The sequence below is a fragment of the Topomyia yanbarensis genome, chromosome 2, assembly GCF_030247195.1.
Source record: "Topomyia yanbarensis strain Yona2022 chromosome 2, ASM3024719v1, whole genome shotgun sequence".
Taxonomy (NCBI): Eukaryota; Metazoa; Arthropoda; class Insecta; order Diptera; family Culicidae; genus Topomyia; species Topomyia yanbarensis.
In genome coordinates, this window is record NC_080671.1 from 133,055,787 (window position 1) to 133,082,449 (window position 26,663).

Sequence of the window (26,663 nt, forward strand, 5' to 3'; positions counted from 1 at the left end):
AATATTTAGAGTTGATTGACCTGGCGTAGCGCATTGTGTTTGAAATTTGCATGGAAGTTAGTATGGGAAAACCTACTTTTTTGGCATTTTCAATTTTACAGACTACAATTCTTCCTACATTCATGTCAACAATGAAATAGTAGTATAGTCCAGGATACGCTAAACAACTTTGCTGAAGGATGTATGATATTAGAATGTATCTAAAACAAGTTATAGCTGTTCAAAGTTCGATAGATCGAATTAAATGCCAAAAATCTTTTTTTGCCAACACTGCGGGTGTACCAATGATATTTCATATAGCATACCAAAATAACATCATTTATTTTAGATTTACCACAATGGTATGTTTGGAAGAAATAATTGGAATATTGTCGAGTTGGAATGTTCTGATGAATTATTTTAAAACATTTGCACAATCCACTAGAGCCCCAGATCAACAGCAATTGTTGCTTAAGGTGATCGAATAACATCGAAACGATCATCCTATCAAATCATAGTGATTCATCTGAACATTCCAACTCGACAATATTCCAGTTATTTCAGTTCGAATTTGTATATAGCAAAGCCCCCTCTCTCCTCACTGCGCCCTATTGTTCACGCCTACACTACCTACGCCCATGTTATTGAGCTAATGCTTTTGAATAATTCATCCAAACATACCTCTAAATCAACTACTTAGTTCTTTCAGTAGGGTTACAGCCTCCCTCCTCAACACACCACCAGTTCTCCACCATTCACACAGACTGGCAATTTCTGAATGGCAGACGGAAGGCTGGCTGTAAGGCTCCTCACCTACGAAAACAATCTGGGCAGCAAACTTCAGATTCTCTAATTCACCGAGCCCTTGAGCTTCCTTATGCCTTTCAGCACAACGACTCGGCTCCCTTGTGCCAGTTAGCACCGCAACTCCCTTCTCGTACAATTCAGCACCATTTACTTGTTGAGCTCCCGGCTTGTTCGCGAACTACTCGGTGTAGTCCTCGACGGTGTACCTAGCCTACTCCGACAGAGAATTCCCCGGCGAGAGAAGTTCTCCCGAAACCGAGCCAACCAGCCAGGTGTCGAGGTCAGTTCGATGATTTCTTGAGCCATTTGGCTTCATCTCGTTCCATTTTGCTCTACATTCCTGATGAGCCATTCAGCTGCCGCCCTTACTTGTTCGCGAACTAAGTTTGTGTGTGTGTGTAATTTTACAATGGAGAATGCAATTACGCACTTTCCCAGTACACGTACTTAGTAGTTGCCATGTTACCATACGGAAGTGTACTGGTGCGTTGGGCTCCGCCATCTTTCCTCAGGAACTACCTTCCGGCATTACTTCTGGGGGGATGGCAGTACTTAACGTACTCACTCACTCTTGCTTGATGTACGCACTCACGCTCACCCTACATTCCTCTGCCACGCCACGAGGTATCAATAGCGATAGGTACCAGTAATATACGCTACGCTACAACCCTTCCATCTCGACATGGGCAGACCATACATCCGTCTTTACATCCATCTATTCGCTCGCTCTTCCGCCATGCTTCGGCGTGGCTACTGCGGTTGTCACCGCTGTGTCACCTTCGCCTCAGCATTCACTCATTTCTCCGCGCTCAACCCTTTCCGCTCTAGCTAACCAATCCCAAATTAGTCAAGTTCGTCACCTGCTGCTCGGCGCGCCATATTCTCTCCAACCTGCAGGCAATCTGAGTGAGTTCCACTTCTCCACCGCTTGACACATCCTTTGTATAAGGGTATCAGGGGTTGTGTCCCAGCCGCAGACGTCTAGCATAGCTCTTCTTTCGACGTCGAAACGGGAACATACGAATATTATGTGTTTCGCAGTGTTTCGTCTACACCTGGGCAGTCCGGGGCCTCCGCGAGCCTAAACCTATGGAGGTACTGTTGGAAACAGCCATGGCCTGACAGGTATTGTGTCAGATGGAAGTGAACTTCCCCATGGGGTCTACCCACCCAGCACGATATGTTAGGTATCAGCCGGTGGGTCCACCTTCCCATTCGCGCTGCCATCTGGCGACCGAGGTCACCCTGGTGCGCTCGAGGACTCTCCTATTGCCACGCAATTCAAAACACTCTTCGTCTTCCCGGATGACCAGTCCGACGTGCATCGTGTGATACCGTGCGGTAGGCAGATATCACTCTGAGACACATCAAGCGGTAGGTGCTCTCCAGTTTCCGAAGGTAACTGGTTACTTCCAGTGCTCTCGCCCAGGACGGTCCGCCGTACCTAAGGATAGATACGGCAACACCTGCCAGTAACCTACGTCTACTGGCGCACACCTTAAAGCTGTTGGACATCATCCTCGATAATGCCGCAACAGCCGTCGAAGCCTTCTTGCACGCATAGTCGACATGACTGACGAAGGTCAGATTGTCGTCTATGATGGTCCCAAGAATCTTCAGGCTCCGCTTTGATGTTATCCCGCTTGGATAACTGCTTGTTGTATCGACTTACGGTTATTAACGATAACCACCAGCGTCTTATATTGGGCGAGTTCCAGGCTTCTCGCGCTCATCCATTCCGTCACAGTGCTAATCGCGTACCTGGCAGGGATTACCCGCCCTCGGATGCTGCACACCATAGTCGTAAAGTCTATTCCTAGGTGATCACTATGGGTATAGCCCTCGTCTACCCTTCAGACAAACGTTACATCAATCCACGACTCGACCCCATTGCTAAGGAATGTGATAGCGGAACCATCATTGACTAGTACTGCGTCGAGTTTTGCAAGCGCCTCCAGTAGCGCTTGGCCCCTTCTATTTGTACAGCGGATGCCCCACTCCGCTACCCAAGCGTTGAAATCTCCCGCTATGACAAACGGCTTCCGACCCACCATGTCGGATGAAAGTCTGTCGATCATCTGATTGAACTGTTCTATAGGCCACATTGGTGGGGCATAGCAGCTACAATAGAACACATCATTCATCTTGGCAATTTTGGTAACATATACCGATCACTCCTCGACTGTCTGCATTCCGCGCTATTACAACACGGTGTTTTCGCAATGCCATGACGTGACATAGATGTATTTTATATACGATTGTGAAATGTAAGCCCTGGGGTCCGAAGCGGCTCTCGACAACTCTATCTTCACACATTCGTTATCGAGCACTCAGTCGAGATAGAAGTCTTTTGTTGTCGGTCCGTACACTCTATAGCGACAAATAGTGCTAATCCGCATTCAAGGTTATTTCGCACACTCTACGCCTAGTCGAGTATTTTTACCCTTCTTTTGTGTTTCTGTTTCTGAGTACCGTTAGCCGATCAGTGACAAGTGAAGCAATGTTCTAGTAAGCCGTCTGGATACCGTTACATACACAAGCTAAGTATTAGTTTACGTTTCCCCTTCTTGGTTGTCTTACTAACGTGCACTGGGCAATAGGCCCGTGCAAAAATGACTTCCCCTGACGGCAGTTCATCTCAAGGTGAGATGGACGTCGAAACAAAATCGGCTCCCCGGCTCAAACTATATCCAAGCTTGGCCACCGGGTCATTCGTGATCTTCTTTTGGACCAAAGATAAAAAGTGCTTGAATCTGTTGAATATTTCTCGAGTTCTGACGGATAATAGCCCTGATAAGCTTCGGGTGGTTATTAACAGTTTGACTCAGGCAAATGATATTGCTGGCTACGGGCCCTTTACGAAGGAGTAGGGGAGACCGGGGCTAGTTGGCGGTGTTTTCAGTTTTCAATTTTTACCGCTTTGATGTAGGTAGATCTTGCAAAATAGAACACGCAGCATAAAAGAGCAGACTATTGACAACATCTCTGATTTTTTTAAAAGTATTTGATGCATTTTCTCCTTTTTTAGAGACAAAAATAAGTGACGCGGTATTTGAGGATAAGCCAAAAACTAAGGAATCAAATGGAGATTCAATTACATCAAGGGTCCTTTTGGAACGTGCTGAAGGTCTTTTCAAGAAAACTGTACATTAACCGACATTTCCTATTATATTTCAGTTTCAATACCCCGGCATTTGGACTTTGACGCTTACTCCCTATTCATTAGCAAATTTTCGAAATTTTCGTTCAATTGGCCGGAATAAATGTCTCCTACATTGGCGAGATACACAAGAGAAAGATTTTCTTACTTTGGAGTGAATTCCTGAAATAAAATTATTTGATGACTTTTTTGCACAGTAAATAGTACCGCCAACTTGCCCCAACCGCATATTTTATTGAAAACTATTTAAAAAATAACTTTTGTTTGTGGATAGATGTGATATCTATACGGATATTGAAAGCTCTTTTCACGCGCTATCGAAAAATATAATCATTCTGGAAATAGATTAAAAATCACCCTAAATACCGCGAAGTATTTAAAATTTAGAAAATTTACTTGGTATATGCGAAAACACAATATCGCCCAGAATTTCAACAAAACTAAATGTTTTGCAACAAAAACACATCGGATAATGTGTTTCACATTACTTGAGGTACACAATGAGAGGCAACGCTTTATGTCTAATAGAAATCGAGAAAAGGGGCTTCCGCCAACTTACCCCAACCGCCAACTGGCTCCGGGCTCCCCTACAGGGTGTATATTCCAGCTAGCAGGGTTGAAGTCAGTGGGGTCGTTTCCGATTCAAGTCTGAATTGCGAGGACCTGCTAAAATATGGGACTGTTTCAAAGACCCCATGCTTAAGCCACTGCAGATACTGGAATGCAAACGTTTGCATTCAGCATCAGTCACAGCTGACGGGAAGAAAATATACGTCAACTCAGACTCTTATCGGGTGACCTTCGCCGGGTCTGCCCTGCCCAATTACCTCCTCATTGACAAGGTTCGTCTACCTGTTCGCCTCTTTGTGCCGCGGGTCATGAACTGTACTAATTGCAAACAATTGGGACACACAGCCTCCCATTGTAGCAATAAATCTCGTTGTGGGAAATGCGGTGGGAATCATGCGGATGATTCCTGTGGTAGAGATGTCGAAAAGTGTCTCTACTGTGGAGGAAACCCACATGATCTCCCTTCATGTCCCGCGTACAAACAGCGCGAGGAGAATCTTAAGCGTTCCCTTCAGGGACGCTCTAAGCGATCTTTTGCAGAAATGCTTAAGATAGCTACGCCACCTGTCTCTACGAACATCTATAACAACTTGTCTACTCGTCGCTGTTGTGCTATCTTATGACAAGCGCCATTTTGCACATTTCGAGAAAAACGATTTTTATAGTTTGAGATTGAATATCTTGAAACCTATAAATGGTACAAACAATTCAAAGAAAACAATTAATGCTTCTATCTATTCTGTATTAATCTCTCAAATATTACGAAGATCGGTTGTCTATGTTGCGAGTTTTTACTATAAATGTAAACAAAAGTCGCACTCACACGTACCATAAGCGTGTATTGAAGACAAAATTTGTATGGCGTGTCATAATCGTGCATGGAAAATTTTCCATAGAAAAAAATCATCAATTATTAACTTTTATTCATATCTTTGGCTTTATTTGGTCTATAAACAACCGGTGAGGTGCATTTTAAAAGAAATGAATCAGGGAATCTAGAAAAGATAGTTATTTTTGGTTACAGTGTTGCCAAACTTGCTATATTTCCAGTTGAAAACATAAACTGTATTTTTCTCACAATTTGCGTATTTTTCTTTTGAAAATGATTATGCCATTGTGTTTCACAGGTAGTTTTACACATAAAAACACCTTATACATCAAGATAACTTGAGCCAATCCCCAGACACAGTCATTTGAAGCAAAAAATTAAAAATTTCTCAGCACGTTTCTCGCTATATCTCAGTATCCAAGCAGAATGTCAAAATTCTGAAAACGCCACTTTGTAGAGATTTTTTTGACAAGCAATATGGCATATCTAACTCAATTTACCCCAAAATGGCGTTTGTCATAAGATAGCACAACAGCGACGTACTGACGAAGGCGACTGTGATAAACCCCAGGAGGGAACATCTTCTGCTGTGCCTAGAACCAATAGAAAAAGGAGGAACATTTCCTCTCCCAAGCTTCGTCGTAAAGGCCAGAAGGTGTCTCTTCATGCCCCCCTTAAGATAACTACTCAAGGAAGTACTGGTGCAAAACCGAAGCAAGTCGCTCCCGGTCTCAGTAACCTGAGCTCAGAAAAGGAACATCAAAAACCCCAAGTGCTCCCATATCTCAGCCAGAGAATGAAAACTGTGCTGGCTTACTAAATAATTTGAAATGCGATGCATTTGCTCTATGCGAGACATGGCTCACTTCAGAAATAAACCTACACTTCCACGATTTTAATATTATTCGCTTGGATCGAGAAGTCTCTTACGGAGGAGAACTTTTGGGGATCAAAAAGTACTATTCTTTCAGTCGAATCGACCTCCCCTCGACACCAGGCATTGAAGTTGTCGCTTGCCAAACCAGAATTAAAGGCAAAGACCTTTGCATTGCTTCCACCTACATCCCCCCTAGAGCCTCAGTTAGCCACCGATGGCTTTGCGATATTGCGGAGCTCCTCCCCGCACCGAGGCTAGTTTTAGGTGACTAACTCCCACGGCACGGCATGGGGTTGCCTTCATGACGATTTTTTTTTTTATTCATTTCGTTTATTTGATAGGCACAAATGCGTTAGCTTGGCGGTGCCAAATGCTTTTGTTTTCACATTTGGATATCTTAAAACTAGGAGGTTACAATGTTGAAATATTTTTTTTTACAAAGGAAAAGAAAGTTTACAGCTATCTTAAGACTAGAAATAAGATTCAATATACAAAAGAGGGCCAAAAGATTTTTTTATGAAAAAATTTAAAACAAGAGATTCACTTTGATATACAAGAGTGGGAGTAATAGTATTTTACGAAATATTTTACGGTTATCTTAAAACTAACAATATAGTTTAGTACACAAAAGGGGGGAACAAATATTTATGAGAAATTTCACAGAAATCTTAAAACTAGGGATTCAATTCTATTTACAAGATGGAGGACAAGAGTTTCAATAAAGAGTAAAAATTATAGCTATCTTAAAACTAGGAATACAGAACACTAATTTGATTTTTTTAACTAAAACTTATGCTTGGTCAAGATATTCAAAGGGTGGCTTATTTCCGCATCAGTGTAGCAGCAGTTGTATCAAGGACAGGGGAGAGACAGGGAAAGAAGAGCAAAACTTGCAACTTTCGCTCGAACGGCAGGGGGAGGGGGGGGAGAGGGGGATCAGCGAATCAAATTTGCGCCTCAGTATAGTAAGTCGTCGAGTACCGGATTGGCGGATGGTATTCTTCGGACCCGCGAGGAATCCTTCAAAAGTCATCGGACCTCGAGTCGCTCTCGCTTCAGTTTCCTTCTATGCAGGCGTAGTGGTAAGGGCGATGGCGGTTACATAGTGGCACTCTGGAGCTGATCGGTTCCACAAGGCAGGAGGAAACTCTAAAAACGAGAAATAAAAGAGAGGGGCTAAAAGCCTTCATGACGATAATCGATCTACCCTACTCCAAGAGCTTTGCGACAACTTCAATATGACTATTTTGAATACGGGTGAAATGACACGGATTCCTGCCCCTCCAGCGCGACCGAGCGCCTTAGATCTGTCCCTCTGCTCGACATCGCTGCGGTTAGATTGCATGTGGAAGGTAGTCTCTGATCCCCACGGCAGCGACCATCTGCCAATCGTAATTAATATTGCTAACGGTTCAGAGCCACCGAATACAATCAATGTTTCGTATGACCTCACACGAAATATTGATTGGAAGAGCTACGCGTCCGCGATATCCGACAAAATCGAGTGCACTCAAGAGCTTCCTCCGGAGGAAGAGTACAGGTTCCTGGCTGGCTTGATTCTCGATACCGCGATTCAAGCTCAGACTAAACGCGTACCAGACGCGAACTTACGCAGGCGTCCTTCCAATCTATGGTGGGACAAAGAGTGCTCACACGTGTACGCGGAGAAGGCCGCTGCGTATAAGAGCTTCCGGGACGACGGGCTGCCAGCTAGCTACCGACAATACTCGGTGGCGGAAACGCGCATTAAGAGTTTGATAAAAGCCAAAAAACGTAGCTACTGGCGCCGGTTCGTCGACAGACTAACGAGAGAAACATCGATGAGCACTCTTTGGAGTACGGCCCGGCGCTTACGAAACCGAAACAGTACTAACGAGAGAGTGGAATATTCAAACCGTTGGATATTCGATTTTGCCAAGAAGGTTTGTCCGGATTCCGCCCCGGCACAGAAGATTTACCGCGCCGCGTCCCCTCACATTAACGCGAACGAAACGCCGTTTTCGATGGTGGAGTTCTCATTTGCTCTCTTATCATGTAACAATAAAGCCCCAGGGCCAGACAGAATCAAATTTAACTTGTTAAAGAATCTGCCAGACTCTGCCAAGAGACGCTTGTTGAATTTATTTAATAAGTTTCTTGAGGGGAAAACCAGCCTCCGACCACAACTCGTATCGACCGATTGCGATGCTGTCCTGTATCCGAAAGTTGTTCGAGAAAATAATCTTGTTTCGCCTCGATAATTGGATTGAAGCAAATGGCTTACTGTCAGATACACAATTTGGTTTCCGCAAAGGCAAAGGGACGAACGATTGTCTTGCGTTGCTCTCAACAGAAATTCAAATGGCTTATGCTAGCAAAGAGCAGATGGCATCAGTTTTCCTAGATATAAAGGGGGCTTTTGATTCAGTCTCTATCAAAATTTTTTCTGAGAAGCTGCACCAGCATGGTCTTTCACCGACTCTAAACAACTTTTTGCTAAACTTGCTGTCTGAAAAACATATGCATTTTTCGCATGGTGATTTATCGACATCACGAATTAGCTACATGGGTCTTCCCAAGGGCTCATGTCTAAGCCCCCTTCTCTAAAACTTTTACATGAATAACATTGACGAATGTCTTGTCAATTCCTGCACGCTAAGGCAGCTTGCAGATGACGGTGTGGTCTCTATTGCAGGACCCAAAGCCGTCGATCTGCATGGACCATTGCAAGATATCTTGGACAATTTGATGGCTTGGGCCCTCCAGATAGGTATCGAGTTCTCCACGGAGAAAACTGAGCTAGTCGTATTTTCAAGGAAGCGTGAACCAGCGCAACTACAGTTTCAATTAATGGGTCAAACTATTGCTCAGGTTTCAACTTACAAATATCTTGGGGTCTGGTTCAACTCTAAAGGAACCTAGCGATGTCACATTAGGTATCTGAAACAGAAGTGCCAACAAAGGATCAATTTTCTCCGTACAATAACCGGAACATGATGGGGTGCCCACCCAGGAGACCTGATCAGGCTGTACCAAACAACGATATTGTCGGTGAAGGAGTACGGGAGTTTCTGTTTCCGCTCCGCTGCGAACACACATTTCATCAAACTAGAGCGAATCCAATATTGTTGTTTGCGTATTGCTTTGGGTTGCATGCACTCGACACATACGATGAGTTTAGAAGTGCTGGCGGGCGTTCTTCCGCTGAAAAATCGATTTTGGGATCTCTCATATCGATTGCTCATCCGATGCGATATCTTGAACCCGTTAGTAATTGTTAATTTCGAAAGGCTTGTCGAGCTTAATTCTCAAACCCGATTTATGTCCTTGTACTTCGATTACATGGCACAAAATGTCAATCCTTATTCATTCTATTCCAATCGTGTCAATCTCCTTCATGCTTCTGATTCAACTGTATTCTTCGACACATCCATGAAAGACGAGATTCGTGGAATCCCGGATCACATACGTCCGCAAGTGATCGCAAGCATCTTTCATAGTAAATTTCGAGAAGTCGACTGCAACAAGATGTTTTACACCGACGGGTCAAGCCTCGACGGCTCCACTGGCTTCGGTATATTCAATCAAAACCTCACCGCCTCATTCAAACTCAATGATCCTGCTTCAGTTTACGTCGCAGAACTTGCTGCTATTCAGTATACCTTTGGGATCATTGATACTTTGCCCACCGATCATTACTTTATTGTCTCGGATAGCCTCAGCTCAATCGAGGCTCTCCGTTCAATGAAACCTAGAAAGCACATTCCATATTTTCTGGGGAAAATCTGGGAGCGCCTGCGTGCTTTGTCTGCAAGATCGTACAAGATTACCTAAGTTTGGGTTCCCTCGCATTGCTCCATTCCAGGTAATGAAGAAGCGGACTCTTTAGCTAAGGCGGGCGCTTTACAAGGTGACATATATGAAAGACCAATTAGCTTCAGCGAATTTTTCAGTATCACTCATCAGAGAACCCTCGAAAGTTGGCAAACTTCATGGAGCAATGATGAACTGGGAAGGTGGCTACATTCGATAATCCCTAAGGTATCGTCGAAACCTTAGTTCAGGGGAATGGATGTGGGTCGGGATTTCATTCGCGTGATGTCTCGGCTCATGTCTAATCACTACACGCTGGACGCACATCTCCGGCGTATTGGGCTCGTGGATAGCGGTATCTGCGCTTGTGGAAACGGTTATCACGAGATCGATCATATTGACTGGGCATGCGCCGAGTACTGTTCTGCCAGATCTCAACTATTCGATTCCCTTCGGGCCCGAGGAAGATCACCCAATGTCCCGGTTCGAGATGTACTAGCAAGCCGCGATATTCTCTACATATCCCTTATATACACGTTCCTCAAAACCATCAATATCCAAATTTAAATGCCCCTATATTTTCTCTTATCATTCCCAGAAGTGCCCTCTTCCGCCTACCGTACCCCAACGATGGTCTGATACGACTCCAAGACGAGACAAAACATCTGTCGAATGAACCAACAACACGAGACCTACAGTACAACATCACATGCGCAACGCGGTGTGTTTCCGATCCGTATCTGAGCCGTACTACGAAATCGTCTGGAGGAACCCCTGCCGCGGCATGCCGGTTCGAGGAAAACCGCCTGGCGTCCCAATACGTGATGCATCCATTCGAATCTGTAATCCTAGCCGTTGATTCCTGATGCCGGAAACTGAAAGTTTACTACCCCCCCCCCCCCCTTGTCAGCCGTGTCCACCCTCTCTCCCATGTCTCTGATACACAGATGTATGACTTCACCCCCTTCTCCCCTTGAATATCTTCCCAAAACTTATGTGCCCCCCTATCTTCTAGTTTTAGTGGATCAATATTTAATGTCGTTAAGAAATGCCCAACAGTACCACTACTTTAAAATAGCCTTAATAAATTTCCCCTAATCTTGAACCACTCTCTCTAGTTATTTCTAGTTAATAAACTTGCGCTTAGTTAATAATTAAGTTCTCCACCAATCTCCCTTCTAAAAATCATAAAGTGAATTACTATACAAAGAACACACAAAATGACCCGTCCCCCTAATCTTACGAATATTATATTATCCCCTCTTGTATATGTATAAGTTAGCTGTAAAGTTTTTTTTAGTTTCATTATATAACACAAAATAATATTGAAATGTACAACCCCCTAGTTTTAAGAAATTCAAAATGGAAAACAATGAAAAAATGGCACCTTTAAGCTAACGAATACGTGCCTTATCAAACAAACAAATTGAAAAAAAAAACTCTATCACCACTATTCCACTTGTTCATTTTTCGATTTGTTTCCCCATTACCACTTTTTGCTGTACAAATGGAATGAAAATATTTGCCATGCTACCACTACCATCTCATGGGCAAGCGGAGATTTATTTGTACCGTTTCCCTACCATACAATGTTATGGTATGTGGATTGATGGCATTATTTTACGGCGGGTACATCGATTCCAACAAACAATATCGGTTTCTTATTCAAGTGACTAAGACTCATCGAATGAGACCAAAAACTAAGCTTTCTGTGATCCGCCAGTGACAGTAATACTGCTGTATTTTCCGTTAAACAAAATAATAACAGAGTACTGATCTATTGTTTCATTTCGAGTTTGGGATAAATGATTTTGGAATTTTCCTCATTTCCACGTCGTTGCGAGCTTCTTAAAATGTCAAATGTTCGCGTTTACAACTTTTCCACAAACTATTCAAAATTACATCAGCATGAAATTTGACTGTTAAAATGTCATCAATAAGTTTCTTCGTATGCGACACCAACAAAGCAGCTTTTTCGCACATTCTAACCAACTATTTCGCAATCAATTTCAACCGAAATAAAAAAAAAAACAGCATCTCACTGGAGCTTCTATGCAAACATAAGCTCGCAGCATGGAAGATTAACGTGCTCGCCCAATGGATAGTTTTTTCCTCTCTTCTTCGTATCGCATCCTGGACCTCGAGGAACCCGTTCCTACCCTGAAAGACAAACTTTTCGGCCAAACTTTTAACACATTCCGATAGTTTCGCGCCAAATAGTGAAAAGTTAGCGCTCACATTTCACGAACCCAGCGGGGCTGCCAGCTCACGAATAAAACACGGAGGAAGAAAAAAAAATCTAATAACTCAATATAGTTGCACAAGTAGAAAACATAATTCAAAAACTTTTTTCCCGACGCCATCAAAAGGATAGAAGCTGATGCCCGACGGGGCTGCTACGCGAATGTTACCATTCTTCTTCACTTCGGTAGGAAAGGAGGGGGGGGGGGGGTGGAAAAGGGCCATGTGTAAAGTGGCCACTAAAAGGCTTGTCCATTCGGTCTAGTAGGACCTCGAAACTGGGCGCGTCCAACGTTCTGATATCGTGCGTGACTAAGAGCTATTACTTTTTGGGTTTACGGGAGCGGGGTACGAACTGGCCAAGGTTTCGACGACGACGACGATCAGGCCCAGGCCAAGTGAAAGGTGGAAAGTTGAACTGTCCGGAAGCCAATGAACAGAAATCCTAGCACCGTTCCGTGTTCGGCTTCTTGTAGATAAAAGTGCTGCAGATAAGAGCCTTCCTCGGTTTTCGCTTGTGTGCATCAGTGCGAGCTCGAGGGAGGCGCCCCGAAGTTGGATAGACTTGGAGGAAACTAATTTATAGAGAACATGGATTGCCAGGGATTCGTCCGTCATGCCGATGACGGTGAGTGAGCTTTTATTTTTGTTAGTCGGAGCTTCACTACGGGAACGTGAGCGATTCAGCATTGAGCTGGTATCGGGTAAGAATTATTGATGTTGGCTGCCGGCAGAGAACCGAGCCGGTTGGTTTTTCATGAACTGGCGGAAGTTGATCAATTGCTATTGATGCAAAAAGCTAGTTTTATGGGAATTTTTTATGCGTTTCGAATTTCTGGAGGCGTTTGACTTTTTTTGAAATAGGATTTTTTGCTCAGTATGTTCATCCGGGTTGCATCAATTGCTCGGTAAATTTGCTTACCGTATGTACCGTGTGTATGTGTACTAACTTTGATAATACGTAAGCTAACTCTGCTGTGGCAGTACAGAGGTACGGCACTGTTCCTATAAACCAGTCCTCGTATGCTGGAATCCCAAACGTGGTAGATACTCAGCAACAAAATTGTGATGTGTTAGTAGAATCGTACCGCTACCCATGCAGTTGTCCGCTTAGAACCGGCTTCGAAGTAATTCGAAACAGTAAGTTAATATTCTCAACGGAATTGCTTTCGTTCGGTGTGCCTAAGCTAGACATTTTTTAATTTTTTCGAAGAATCGTACCGTTTGAGCCAAACCTTTGTGGTGGGAGGTGGGGGGTAAAGGGTTTCAACGTGAAAAAAACATTTTTTTGCGATTTTTTTTAGAGCTTGCGTTAAGCGAATTGATCAAATTTTCCGTACATTGTAGTGTATCATTTCAGTAACATTCTGTAATTTTTCTATGTAAGAATTTCGACAAACGACTCGGTGACGAAGCTTTTTGTAGAGCGTCATGAATTATAACATGATTTGCGGTGTTTAAAAACTACCTAACCGATTTCTTTCAACTCGGATAAGTTCCTGGCGAACGGGGGGCTATTTGCCAACTCGAATGAGCTAATTGCCCCACAATTTGCCAGCAAATTGCTGGCAATTTGGGAGCTATTTCAAATGTAACATTTGGGCGATTTGCCGCCGTCATTTTTTTGCCGCTTTACCCGCCCTAAAATCGCCTCCAAATCGCCCAGGGAAGGCGCCATTTAATCGCCCTTAATCGCCTAATATGAAAATTACAAATAATACTTATTTTCGGATTTATTATCTACTCACATAAATTTATCAGTACACTAGGTAATCACCACCAAACAATAGGAAGAATTGATTGTTAAATTGGGATTGCACACCAAAACTTACCACAATATGACTTTCATTAGGACTTTAGGTCAGAGATCTTGTTCCACTATATTTACACACGTTTTTACAATTTCCCACGTTCGTTGGCTAAATGAAGTACACCAGACAAACAAAATACAAGCGAGAACACGCCAATCGTTAAAAAAAATTATTCTAAGCTTAAGCCAAACATGAACCGCCATATTTGAAAAACTCAAAAACAACCAAGTCTTTTTCAGCCGCCAGAAAATTTGTCTAAGTGTTGAAATTGCCATTAAATCGCATTCGCAAATTGCATTTGTTCCTAGAGGCAATTAGCACAGGCGAGTTGAGTTAAACGTCAAACTGTTTAAATCGCCTGGCCATGTTCGTCCGCATTTTTTTTGACCGGGAAACTTTGCATATACATTCTATGTAAAAAATACCTAACCCCTACGTTGAGTTTTTGAGATAATTTTCTTTTCCAATTAGGAGGGTTTTTACCCACAAATAAAAAAATTAAATAAAAAATTTCATTTTTCACGAAAAATTCCACCTTTTGGCCACCTATTCTGCTGTAAAAAAATGAGAATTTTTTCAGTAATGAAAAAAATTCAACGAATTCAGTTTTTTTTTATTAAAAGCATGTTTATTCCTCAAAAAACGTCAATGAATATTAGAGAAGGGACCCTGGTCAGCCGTACAATGTAACTTAGTTGCGATGCTCTTACAAGACTGATGTCCATCTTTCGGATACAATTCCTGGACCCTTCGTATCCTTAGCCCGTCAATTATTTTTGTACACTAGGGCACTGAGGGAGCCGAAAATATCCTTAATGGGTTCTTTTATTTTGGCACGTGCGGTATCTTTTTCTGCTCAAGATACTCCAGCGTCTTCTTGGCGTAATGGGAAGACGCCTTGTCCAGCCAGAGGTCGTACTCCCCATCCGCATCATTCCCCTTTAAGAACGGCAGAAAAATTTTCTCAAGACACTCCTCCTGGTACAGTGGTTGATTAAACTTATATTTTACTGAGGAGGAGGGGGTGTGGCCACCTATCACTGGAATAGTAGCTGTCATTTCCTGGAATGTGGGTCTTCGAGAGCGGAAAGTAACTTTCGTCGTCCAGCACGAACGACGTCCCGCGGTAGTTCTTCGTCATCCACCGGCACTGCAATTTTACGATCGCTGTCTGCTTGTCCATGTACTCGAAGGACCGAGTCTTCTTCCGACAGGTGATTTCCTCCATCTTGAGGGTTCAGGGAATCAAGATATGAGAGAAGTGGTATTTTCGGCCGGCGTAACGCAAACTCGTACCGTCGAACAGCATTTTCAACGCATCCTTCTTCTTCCTCGTCATTATCATCGCGGGATGCCCGCTACCGGCCTTCCGCTCCACGCTCAGGGATGTCAGGATCCGGTAAACTGTACTCACGGGCACGTTCTTGTCTCGAAAGGTGTCTACTATAAACTTTTTTCCACGATGACCATACGTTTCGTAAAACCGTATAACACGCTCGCGGAGTGCTTGCTGTTTCGACGCCATCTTCGATTGAACTGACAGCACCCGAGCGAAAAGAAACATGCCACCCATTTCTAGGGAGTCCAGAGAGCAATTCTCTTGGAGAGAAAAAAAAATTACGCTCTTTACTTTAATTATAGAAATGTATTGAAATCATTCCCATTTTTTATTGAACACCCGTTAGTCGAAAAAAATTGCTTTATTAGGATAAGGTTGACAATTTTCAGAGTGAAATAGGTTGTATCTTTCAGACTTAGTTTAGGAAAATCGGTCAAGCCATCTCTGAGAAATACGAGCGACATTTTTGACACATACATACATACACATGGGTGTTCCTTAAGGCTCCATTCTCGGTCCAACTCTTTGGAACGGGGTGTACGATGGGGTGTTAGCACTGCGGCTGCCCAGGAAAGTGAAAATTGTGGGTTTCGCGAACGACGTGTCACTAACGGTGATGAGTGGGATACTTGAAGAAGCAAAGGTCTCGGCGACGGAGACAATAAACGCGAACGAGAGCTGGATAAACGGGGTCAAGCTGCAAATAGTTCACCACAGGGCGGGTGTGGCGTTGGTCAGCTACTGCAAAGCGGTTCAGCGGATGCAGATCGACGTCGGAGGGCACATGATTGCATCGAAGTATGAACTGAAGCAATTGGGAGTAATAATTGACCACCGGTTGAGATTCAACAACCACGTCGACTACGTCTGCAAAAAGTCGGCGAAGGCAACGAACGCAATAGCGAGAATCATGCCAAACGTCGGCTATCTACTGTTTCGTCATCGATACTCCGATATGGAGTTCCTGCCTGGGGTGCTGCGCTGAAAACCAAGCGGAACCGTGAAAAGCTGAACAGGACATTCCGGCTGATAGCCGTACGAGTCACGAGCGCTTGTAGAGCAATATCGTCAAAGGCAGTATGCTTTATCGCCGGGATAATCCCATCTGCATCACACTGGCTGATGACATGGAATACTACCAGCGGAAAAATGCACGTAATGTAAAGAGCCTGGTCCAAGCGGACTTGTTGGTTAAATGGCAGCAGGAGTGGGACAACGCGGAGAAAGGAAGGTGGACCCATCGACTCATCCCAAATGTGTCGGCTTGCGTGCATGGGAAACATGGAGAGGTGAACTTCCATTTGACGCAGTTTTTGTCTGGGCACGGATGCTTCTGGAAGTGTTTGCATCGGTTTGGACATGCTCCGTCACTCCTTTGCCTGAAGTGGGTGAACGTGTAAGAGACACTGGAACACGTGGTCTGTAAATGTCCTAGGTTCGAAGAAGTGCGAAGGGATATACCTGGAACGCCATCAACAGAGTGGCTACAAGTATACTCTCCGAGCTGCAGGAGAGGTGGCGAAGGGAACAACAAAGTAGTGCCATTAGCTAGAAAGTCGCTGTGAAGCCACAAATTGGGTTTCGAGAGAAACTCCGCCGCCGTGTAGACTAGGTCCAGCGACGGGAACCAGTTGAGAAGTACGCGACGTAGTACCGGGTTAGGGTCGTCGGAGCGCCAGTGAACCGGACTTTAGACTTCATCGGAATCGCCGGACCGACCTCGACACCCTACCGTGTAGGCCGGGGGTAGGCTAGATCCATCGCCGAGGATTAGACCAATTAGACCATGTCGAACATCTATCAGTGGGTCGTTGGGGCTACGCTCCTCTCGAAATCGCTGGATGGACCTCAGCACCTACTGGCTGGCTCACTGAATAGGGTAGGTCTACCGCCGAGCACTAGATCGAGTATATCGGGACGAAGTGTGGAGCTGAATGGCCCACGGAAACGAACGTCGGTATCGGGAGAAATCTTCCGCTCGGTTTCGGGAGAACCTCTCTCGCCGTGGAATTCTCCATCGGAATAGGACAGATCCATTGTGAAGGACTAGACCGAGAAGTTCGCGAACAAGTAAGAGCAGAAGCTGAATTGAGGAAGTGGAGAGGGGAACCAAAATCTTAAAGGAGCTGCGTTGCTAAATGGCACCAGACAGGGAGCCAAAAAACTCAAGAAGTTGTGGTGGTAAAACCAAAGAAGAATCGGCAGAACTTTCTTCGTCGTGGAACTCTCCGCCGGCGTAAGCTAGATTCACCACTGGGGACTAAACTGCTTAGATCGCGATGAGACACCAGCAGTTGTCGAAGACTTGACCGTGAACAAGTCGGAAGCTCAGGGCTGCGGTGCTGAATGACACAAGGGAGCCTAAGGGTTCGGCAAATTAGACAATCTGAAGTGGCCACCCAGATTGTCTTCGCAGGGAAAGCGCACCAAATCACGACCTACAACTAGCTCTCCGACTGCCATGGTCTGTGTGAATGTGTCGGGTGATGGCAAGCCTATAGAGTTTTTGTACATTTTTTCCTGCAGTACCAGGGCTTTTTGATTTTTTTTATCGCTCTAGCTGTACTGTGAGTTGGGGAGTCTTACTAGGATATAATGTAGTTTGGATTGCGCTCTGCTAAACCTCTAACAAAAAGCAATAACTCCGTAAGCAATTCACATCAGGATCGACGCCAGTAACATCCTAATTATGGAATACTGGCCAAGACGAACGTCAACGGACAGGACACGGATCACGAATCGGACGGCGACTTTGGGCTGACAGATGTGCTTTTTTACTCCCTGAGTAAGCAAGGATGACACCGTCATGAAATGGCAAGTGCGTTAAAAGCACGGCTGCCTCCTTCTCGACAAAACCATTGCATGTCTCTAGGTACGTTCAAAACACATCACCATTTAGTTGGTGATACTAGGTACGGTTGGAGCATTTCCGATTTTACGCCGATCCGACTCTGAACACTACTCCCCATGACGGAGAGCATGACAAGAGGCGACTACGAACAACGGGTTGAGGTAGCGACCCGGAGTTTGGACCACCCAGCATAGTGACATCCTATAAAACAATTGAGGCGGACACGATTGCGTTTGCAAGAAGCGGCAAGCTGCAAAGATCACCGGTTACGTCACTGGTAGCCACAGCGAGTACAACATCGGCTTGGTACAGAGTGAGCCACGAGTAAACCAATGGGATTACCGAATCGAGTGTTCAACCCGAGATCAGGTAGCGACACCACCCAAAATGACTCACAGCTTGGGAAGTCGTGCTTGACGGAGGTGAGAAAAAAGTCGATGAGCTCTATGAGTTCGTGAAGGGCAAGAACAATGTGCACACCAAGGTCAAGCAGCTAGTGATGAGTATCAAATCGGCCGTAACAGCGGCTAAACGTGACATCGAAGAGTCACTACAATACTGGCTCGGAAAAAAGAGTGAGAGTAAGAGGACCCGAAAAGGCAGAAGAGCGAGCTGCAAGGCTGCGGCGACCAGAGGAACATTGGTATAGACCGTGATTGGTGCATCTTGGGTAGCCAGTAGGTGAAGCAGAGGGAACGGAAACAAACGGAAGAAGAAAAAAAAACAAAAGAAGAAAATGGAACGGACGCCTTCTCTGAAGAGGTACAAGGGCGATGCACTAATCATCGAAGCGAACGGTACAACGTTCTACGTCGCTTTTCCCAAGAAAGTAAGAGAGGACCCAGAGTTGAAGGAGTTGCGAGAGAATGGCGCACTCAGATAATTTTCGAGCTGGAGAAGGATCTTTCCGTCAAGAGCTCGACCTACCGCGAGCTCGTTGCTAAATCCTTGAGCTCTGTCGCAGAAACGTTCGTAGATGAACTGAAGGGTGCACTGATCGAGCAGTGTAAACTAGATGTACTGGCGACTATCCGGATTTGGAAATCGTATGGAGGCACTCAACTGGTAGCGATTTGGCTACTGGTGGTCGATGCCAACAAGCTGGCGGAGACCGGTAAGTTGAGAGTCTCTCCGCGAGTTACCAAGCAGGTGGAACGATGCTTCAGGTGTTTGGACCTCGGACATCAGGCGAGGAACTGCAAGGGCCCGGACAAGTCTGCACTGTGTAGAAATTTCGGAGGAAAGGGGCATGATGTTATAGACTGCACAAAGCAACCAAAATGCGTGATCTGCAAATCGGAGGACGGAAATGACCACACGATGGGCGGCATCAAATACCATGCGTACAAAAAGGCAAAAACAGGCCAACATTGATGGAGACAACCCAGCTTAATCTCAATCATTGCGACATTGCACAGAAACTGTTGTTGCAGGCGACAACAGAAATGAAGTGAGACGTTTCAATTATTGCAGAACCGCATCCGGATAACAGTAACAGGGTTGTGCATAGTGCAGGGATGGTGGCAATCCTAGTGATCCCTGTCCAAGAGGTGGATAGCACACACAAAGGCTTCGTAATCGCCTGGATCAACGGTGTATTCGTCTGTAGCTGTTATGCTCTCCCAAGATGGACACCAGAGTAGTACAATCGGACACTGGACGCACTAACCGACTCGTTGGTCGGACGAACACCTGTTGTTATAGGAGGAAACTTTAACACTTAGGCCGTGGAGTAGAATAGCAGGCTGACCAACGCAAGTGGTTACAGCTTGTTGGAAGCCCTGGTGAAGCTGGATATGAGACTGTGTAACGTAGGTTCCGCTAGCACATTCCGTAATGACGGTCGATCATCGACATAACATTCTGCAGCCCTTCGTTGATGGATTACATGAGTCTTGAGTTAGTGAGCAGTACACACATAGTGACCACCAAGCGATCCACTACACCATTGGTCGGCGAAATTGTACGGTAACGCCGAGAGTGAGGACTGACAAGCGGAAGTGGAAAAAAGGACTTCAACAAGGATGTTTTTGTGGAAACACTTCGTACTGACAACGTCACTCCAATCCCTAGTGCCGATGAACTGTCGGAAACAGTAGCTAGAGCATACGATGTAACACTGCCAACGAAACTGGAGCCGAAGAACTACCGGCATCCGGCGTACTGGTGGAACGAAACGCTACGCATCCTCCGGGCGCCTGCCTAAAAGCCAGAAGGCGCGTTCAGAGAGCAAGATCTGAGGCAGTCAGAGAAGAGAGTAAGGTAACATTCTGGGCGGCCAGGATCGCTTTTTAACGCGAAATAGTGCTAAGCAAGTCCACTTGCTACAAGGAGCTGGGCAAAGAAGTAGACTCTAACCTCTGTGGCAACGCTTACCATGTCGTGATGGCTAAGATCAAGGGTCCAATGACGCCAGTCAAAATGTGCGCTGACAAACTGAAAGTTATCGTGGAAGGTCTTTTTCCCGAAGCACGATCCAACCGCATGGCCACCTACACCATACGTTGATGCAGACGGTGGAAATGCTGGTGACAATCGAGTTTCCAACGACGAGCTCCTTATAGTGGCAAATAGGCTGAAAAGGAAGAAACCTCCCGGACCGGATGGTATCCTAACGTGGCACTTAAAACCGCGATCCTGGAATTTCCAGACATGTTCACGATAGTACTACAAAAATGCCTGGACGAAGGTTACTTCCCCGATAGATGGAGGATCCAAAAGCTGGTGTTGCTGCCAAAATCAAGGAACCCACCCGGAGATCCAGTATCGTATCGGCCAATATGCCTGATGGATACTCTTGGTAAACTTCTGGAAAGTATCATGCTCAACAGGCTGACGACCTACGCTGAAAGTGAGAACGGACTATCGCAGAGGCAGTTCGGGTTCTGGAAAGAGATATCGACGGTAGACACCATCCGCACGCGCACAGTCATCGCAAGCGCGGAGAAAGCATTGAAGTGGTAACAATGGACGTGAAGAACGCGTTCAACAGTGCCAGCTGGGGGGCGATCGCCGTAGCGTTTCACAGAATGCGGGTTCCGGACTATCTGTGTAAGCTTCTGAAAGTTACTTGCAGAACCGAGTATTGGTCTGTGAAACGAACATGGGGCTGGGGTCGATTACGGTCACAGCGGGAGTACCTCAGGGCTCCATACTCAGCCCAACGCTCTGGAATATAATGTACAACGGAGTGTTGACGCTGGAACTGTCCAGGGGAGTTGAAATCGTCGCATTTGCAGATGATGTTGTCCTGGCGATAACAGGCGAGACGCTTGAGAAAGTGGAGATGTCGACAGCAGAGACAATAGGCATCGTAGAAACCTGAAAGGCTGAGGTCTAGCTGCAGCTGGCTTACCACAAGACGGAGGTAGTGAAACATGGAGAGACGAACTTCCATTTGACGCAGTTTTTGCGCGGTCACGGATGCTTCCGGATGTACCTGCATCGGTTTGGACATGCTTCGCCACCCTTTTTCCCGGAGTGTGTGGACGTGCAAGAGACAGCAGAACACGTGGTATTTGAATGCCTTAGGTTCGAAGGAGTTCGTAGGGGTATGCCTGGTGTGACAGTGGACAATATCGTCGAATAGATGCGCCACGACGAGCATATCTGGGACGCTGTCAACAGAGTGGTTACGAGTATACTCTCCGAGTTGCAAAGGAAGTGGCGTAGGGACCACCAAGTAGCGCCATTGACTAGAACGCCGCCAGGAAACCACTAATCGGGGTTTCTAGAGAAATTTCCCCTCCGGGGAACCCTCCGACGATGTAGACTATGTCTATCGCCGGGGACCAGTTGAGTAGTATGCGACATAGCACCGAACTTGGGTCGTCGGGGTGTGAGTAAACTGGACGTCTGGCTTCACCGGAATCGCCGGAGCGACCCCGACATCCCACCGGGTAGCTTGTGGGTAGGTTAGATCCACCGACGGGGATCGAGTAGACCGTGTCGAGCAGCTAGCAGTGGGTCGTTGGGGCACCAGTGAATCAGAAGCTACGCTCTACCCGGAATCGCTGGATGGACCTCAACACCTACTGGATGGCCCGTTGAGTAGTCTACCGCCGGGGACTAGACCGAATAGACGGAGCGGGGAGCCCTGTGGCTCACAGGTACATCGGTTTCGGGAGCAATTTACCGCCGGGGAATTCACGGTAGGGAAGATTCGCCGCTGTGGACTACCCGACAGAATCGTGACGAAAAAGAGACAAAACCTGTATCGATAGAAATTTCGTTGCCGGGGAACTCTCAGTCAGAGTAGAATAATCTCCGAGTTGATTTCGATAAAGTTGGGAATAGCTCAATGAAGCGGGTATCGGTGCCGGGGGAAATTCCTCCGTCGGCGAACTATCGGTCGGAGTAAGGTGAGTTCACCGTTGGGGACTATCCAAGTAGATCGTGATAAGACCAGGAGTTGAATGACTCACGGAAATATGATTTAAATGGCTCAAGGAATCAGCATCTAAACGTCTCACGAGAGCTAAGAAGGACACGTAATAGATGGAGACAAGAAGCTAGAGAAAAGTCGAGAGTTAAATCAAAGCTCATAGGTCGAGCTATCCCATGAACCAAGTGAGGCTCTGAGATAAACCAGAGGTGCGACGAAAGCACAACGATCCCCCCACGAAGTAATACGATGACGTAATTCCGTGAGGAAGAAGGGCGTAGAAAGAAAGGACTGTTTTTAGTGGTTAGGCACGAATGTGAGTCGTGAGTCCCACACAGTATTGTAGATGACACTTGGTCCTCCGGGCCTCGGTTAGAAGGTCGATTTTTACAGTAATGGCATAGCAAAAATGTGAGGGTTCCAGAACTTACTGCAATTTATTCACGCAATTTGAGAACAATGTTTTCTTTCGAGTCTATAATGTGATATCTATAAATTGGAAATCTCAATTCAATTGAAAGGTTGATTTAATTAGTGATGGACAGTCTGCTCACCTATCAATTTGACGTGTACAGTACACACACTGAAATTGTGCAGCTCTGATCACGATGCAAAGTTATACGATGAACTTCTCAATGCACAACATTTCCAACAACTTATTCTCTACGAAGCATCACTAACTTCCTCGATTGGTTCAGAGCCCTACACCCCAAGCTGCCAGAAAGCAAAGCCATCAAACGTGATTTCCGATTCCGGGGCGCACGAACTGCCTCACCGAGTACTGTAAGTATACATCAGATCAGCGGCCACCCGGGAACTTACTGTGTTAAACGTTCTTCGCTTATTAATTAGGGGAACCTAAGCGAAGCAGTGAAAATTAAATAAAGTTCTATCTATTGCCTGTCTGACGATGGCAGGCACCGATGTGAAACCGAACCGAACCGTCACGATCACAAACCAAGTGCTCCGGTACGGCGGAAGTGACAGCCCGTCTGTGAGGCAGCTGTAACATCGTATCATCATCATCATCATCATCATCGTCGTCGTTTCGCTTCGATGAACTTGATTGGGAAAAGCCGGTGCCCCGGTTAGAGCACCTGAGAAGCAATCAACTGGCAGAAACTTTCCAAGGGTGTAGAGACGAGAGGAAACACTTCCGAGTAAGTAGAAGGCGGATGGCAAAGTTCAATCTGCTGACAATAATGTCCAATTGAATGGGCCACAATGACAGTCGATATGGGACTGAGGGTGGGGGCTATGCAGCTGATAGGGTGATATGGGAGCGATCGACTAATATGGGATAGGCATAGTGTGTGTGTGTGTGTGTGTGTGTGTGTGTGTGTGGCTGGGTGAGTGTTGTAACATTGTTTGCTGGGTGGCAAATCACCGGCCAGCAAATGAGGCGTTCAATCGTTTATCGATATTATCGGCTACTTGAGTCAGTGAGAGCTGACATTTTGGGGGAGATGAAGGTGTTTCCTTCTATCGGTTAAATGGGTCATGAAAGTGAACGCACGGTTCGCATGGTTGGACGGTACGGAAGAAAAGTCAATTAATTTGGCAGCAGATGGCGTGTGTACGAGAATAATTCAGGCCGGCTGTGTGAGAATTGGGGAAGTATTTTTTCTACTGGCAGTATAATTACCGATTACAGCTGACAAATTAGAGGACATCAAACCACAGCGGTTCAAAACCTGCTTGTGGGCATTGGATGGAACTAAAAGTGTCCATATTTGCCGTGGTTACCAAAATTACTTCACAGCTTATCGGCAGTGTTGGTAAACACGGCTCACAGTAAAAGTCAATTTATGCCGACTTGCTAGTCGACTTCGTTGACGTGTATGGCCTAACGCTCAGAAATATTTTTCATTGAGATAAAATTCACAACTTTGCCGAAGAGTTGGGTTAAATTTTTGTTTAGAGTGGGTTAAATTTTTGTTTAGAACAAAAGTGGGTTAAAATATTATGTTACATCAGAAATGGTATATTATCACAATCTCAGACAAAAATGAGTCAAATATTAATTAGCGCAAAAATGGTTCGACAAAATTTTCAGAGCTAGAAAAGTATAGAATATTGCCCAATTTTTGTGCTAAGAAAATAATACATAAGTTCAAAACAGGCGTTCATAATATTTGCCATACCGACTTGTAAGTAATGAAAATTTCCGATGCTTCAGAAATCGTGAGATATAGTGAGATATAGGATCCGTATGTCATTAGAAATGGGATGGTGACTAGAAACCGGAAATTGATGATTAGCGCCATTTTGAAATTCAAGATGGCAACTTCCGGTTCCCACAAGATGGTGAGAACCACCATCAATGTGGATGTCATTTGAAAGGGGGTGGTCAGCAGACATCATAAATTGACGACTAGCGCCATTTTGAAATCCACAAATAGAATGACAGTTTGTTATTGGCACCCGTTAATCAGTAGAAAATGCCACGCTGAAAAAACCTCATGATAAATCATCCTGTATAATGTAAAACTGCAAGTTTTACATTATACAGGAAAGCTACTGATTGCAAATAATAAAGAGATTAAGATTAGTGGGATTTGGTAGAGAAACGATAGTTGCAATATTTGCAATGCGTTTTCGTATTGTTGAAAGAAGATGGAGCTTTTTTATTTACAAGACATTAATTTTTTTCATTTGCCCCGTTAGATGGATCTTTGTTTTTATGGTTTTGTTTTGTATGTATTTAGTAACGAAGAATGCATTGAAAAGACAAAGGTGAATCCACCAAAATTCATCGTACTTTGAATGGATATGAGAATTTTAGGTCCTGCTCATGCACTTTGTTCAGAAAGGAATGACTGGTTCCCTCTCTAGCTCTACGCGAGACAAACACTGCTGGGATTGGCGAGCGGCATTAGGTTCGTTCCAGTACACGGAAGTCACTCCGGAGTAAACAGGAGCAAAAAATCTTTGCTCCTTTTTACTTCGGTTTGCTACCAGAAGAAGAAAAAAGAGAAGAAGAGAGTACAGGAACGATTTTCTCCGGAGTACTTCCAGTTTCTCCTGGTACTGGAACAGACCTATTGTCATTCTCTCCTCCTACCCTCCCTATAATGAACTTTTCACAAAAGAGGTTATAACTACTACAGTCGTGATTCGCTGGTTGGGCCCACCCTTGGTCCAACTAACGAATTCGGTTCTTTAGTTGGACCGACTGGCAGATGTCATGACTGACCAAGGGGTGAGAGTAATAGTACACAATGTACTACAGAAGGTGGAAACATTTTTTATGCGTGTTCGAATTTTTTGTTACATGCCTTGAAGTTAACCTTTTTTCAAATCATAACTAACAAATGTTAACAAACTGAGTTCATTATGCCAATTACAAGCTTTCCTTTTTATCGACTGCTTTGCTTTGCTTCCTGTATTCTATTATCTTCTTTTTGCCTTTCTCATATAGAAAGGTTATGCAATCACTCTGAAAAACGTCAACCTAATCCCGGCCCGGAGGGCCGAGTGTCATATCCCATTCGACTCAGTTCGTCGAGATCGGAAAAAGTCTGTATGTGTGTGTGTATGTGTGTGTATGTGTGTATGTGTGTGTGTATGTGTGTATGTGTGTGTGTATGTATGTATGTGCGTATGTGTCAAATAATGTCACTCATTTTTCTCAGAGATGGCTGGACCGATTTGCCCAAACTTAGTCTCAAATGAAAGGTGCAACCTTCCCATCGGCTGCTATTGAATTTTGGATCGATCGGAATTCTGGTTCCGGAATTACGGGTTTCAGAGTGCGGCCACACAGAAATTTCTCATATAAACTATAGGAAAAATTAAAAATAGAATTTTTATTTTTGATGCTAAATATATTCAAGGTGCATAAAACGTCGAGATTTGATGCAAACACGAAAAAATTTGACGAAGATTCACTTTTTTGGATTTTGCACATTTTTGCCTTTCTCATATAGAAAGGTTATGCAATCACTCTGAAAAACGTCAACCTAATCCCGGCCCGGAGGGCCGAGTGTCATATCCCATTCGACTCAGTTCGTCGAGATCGGA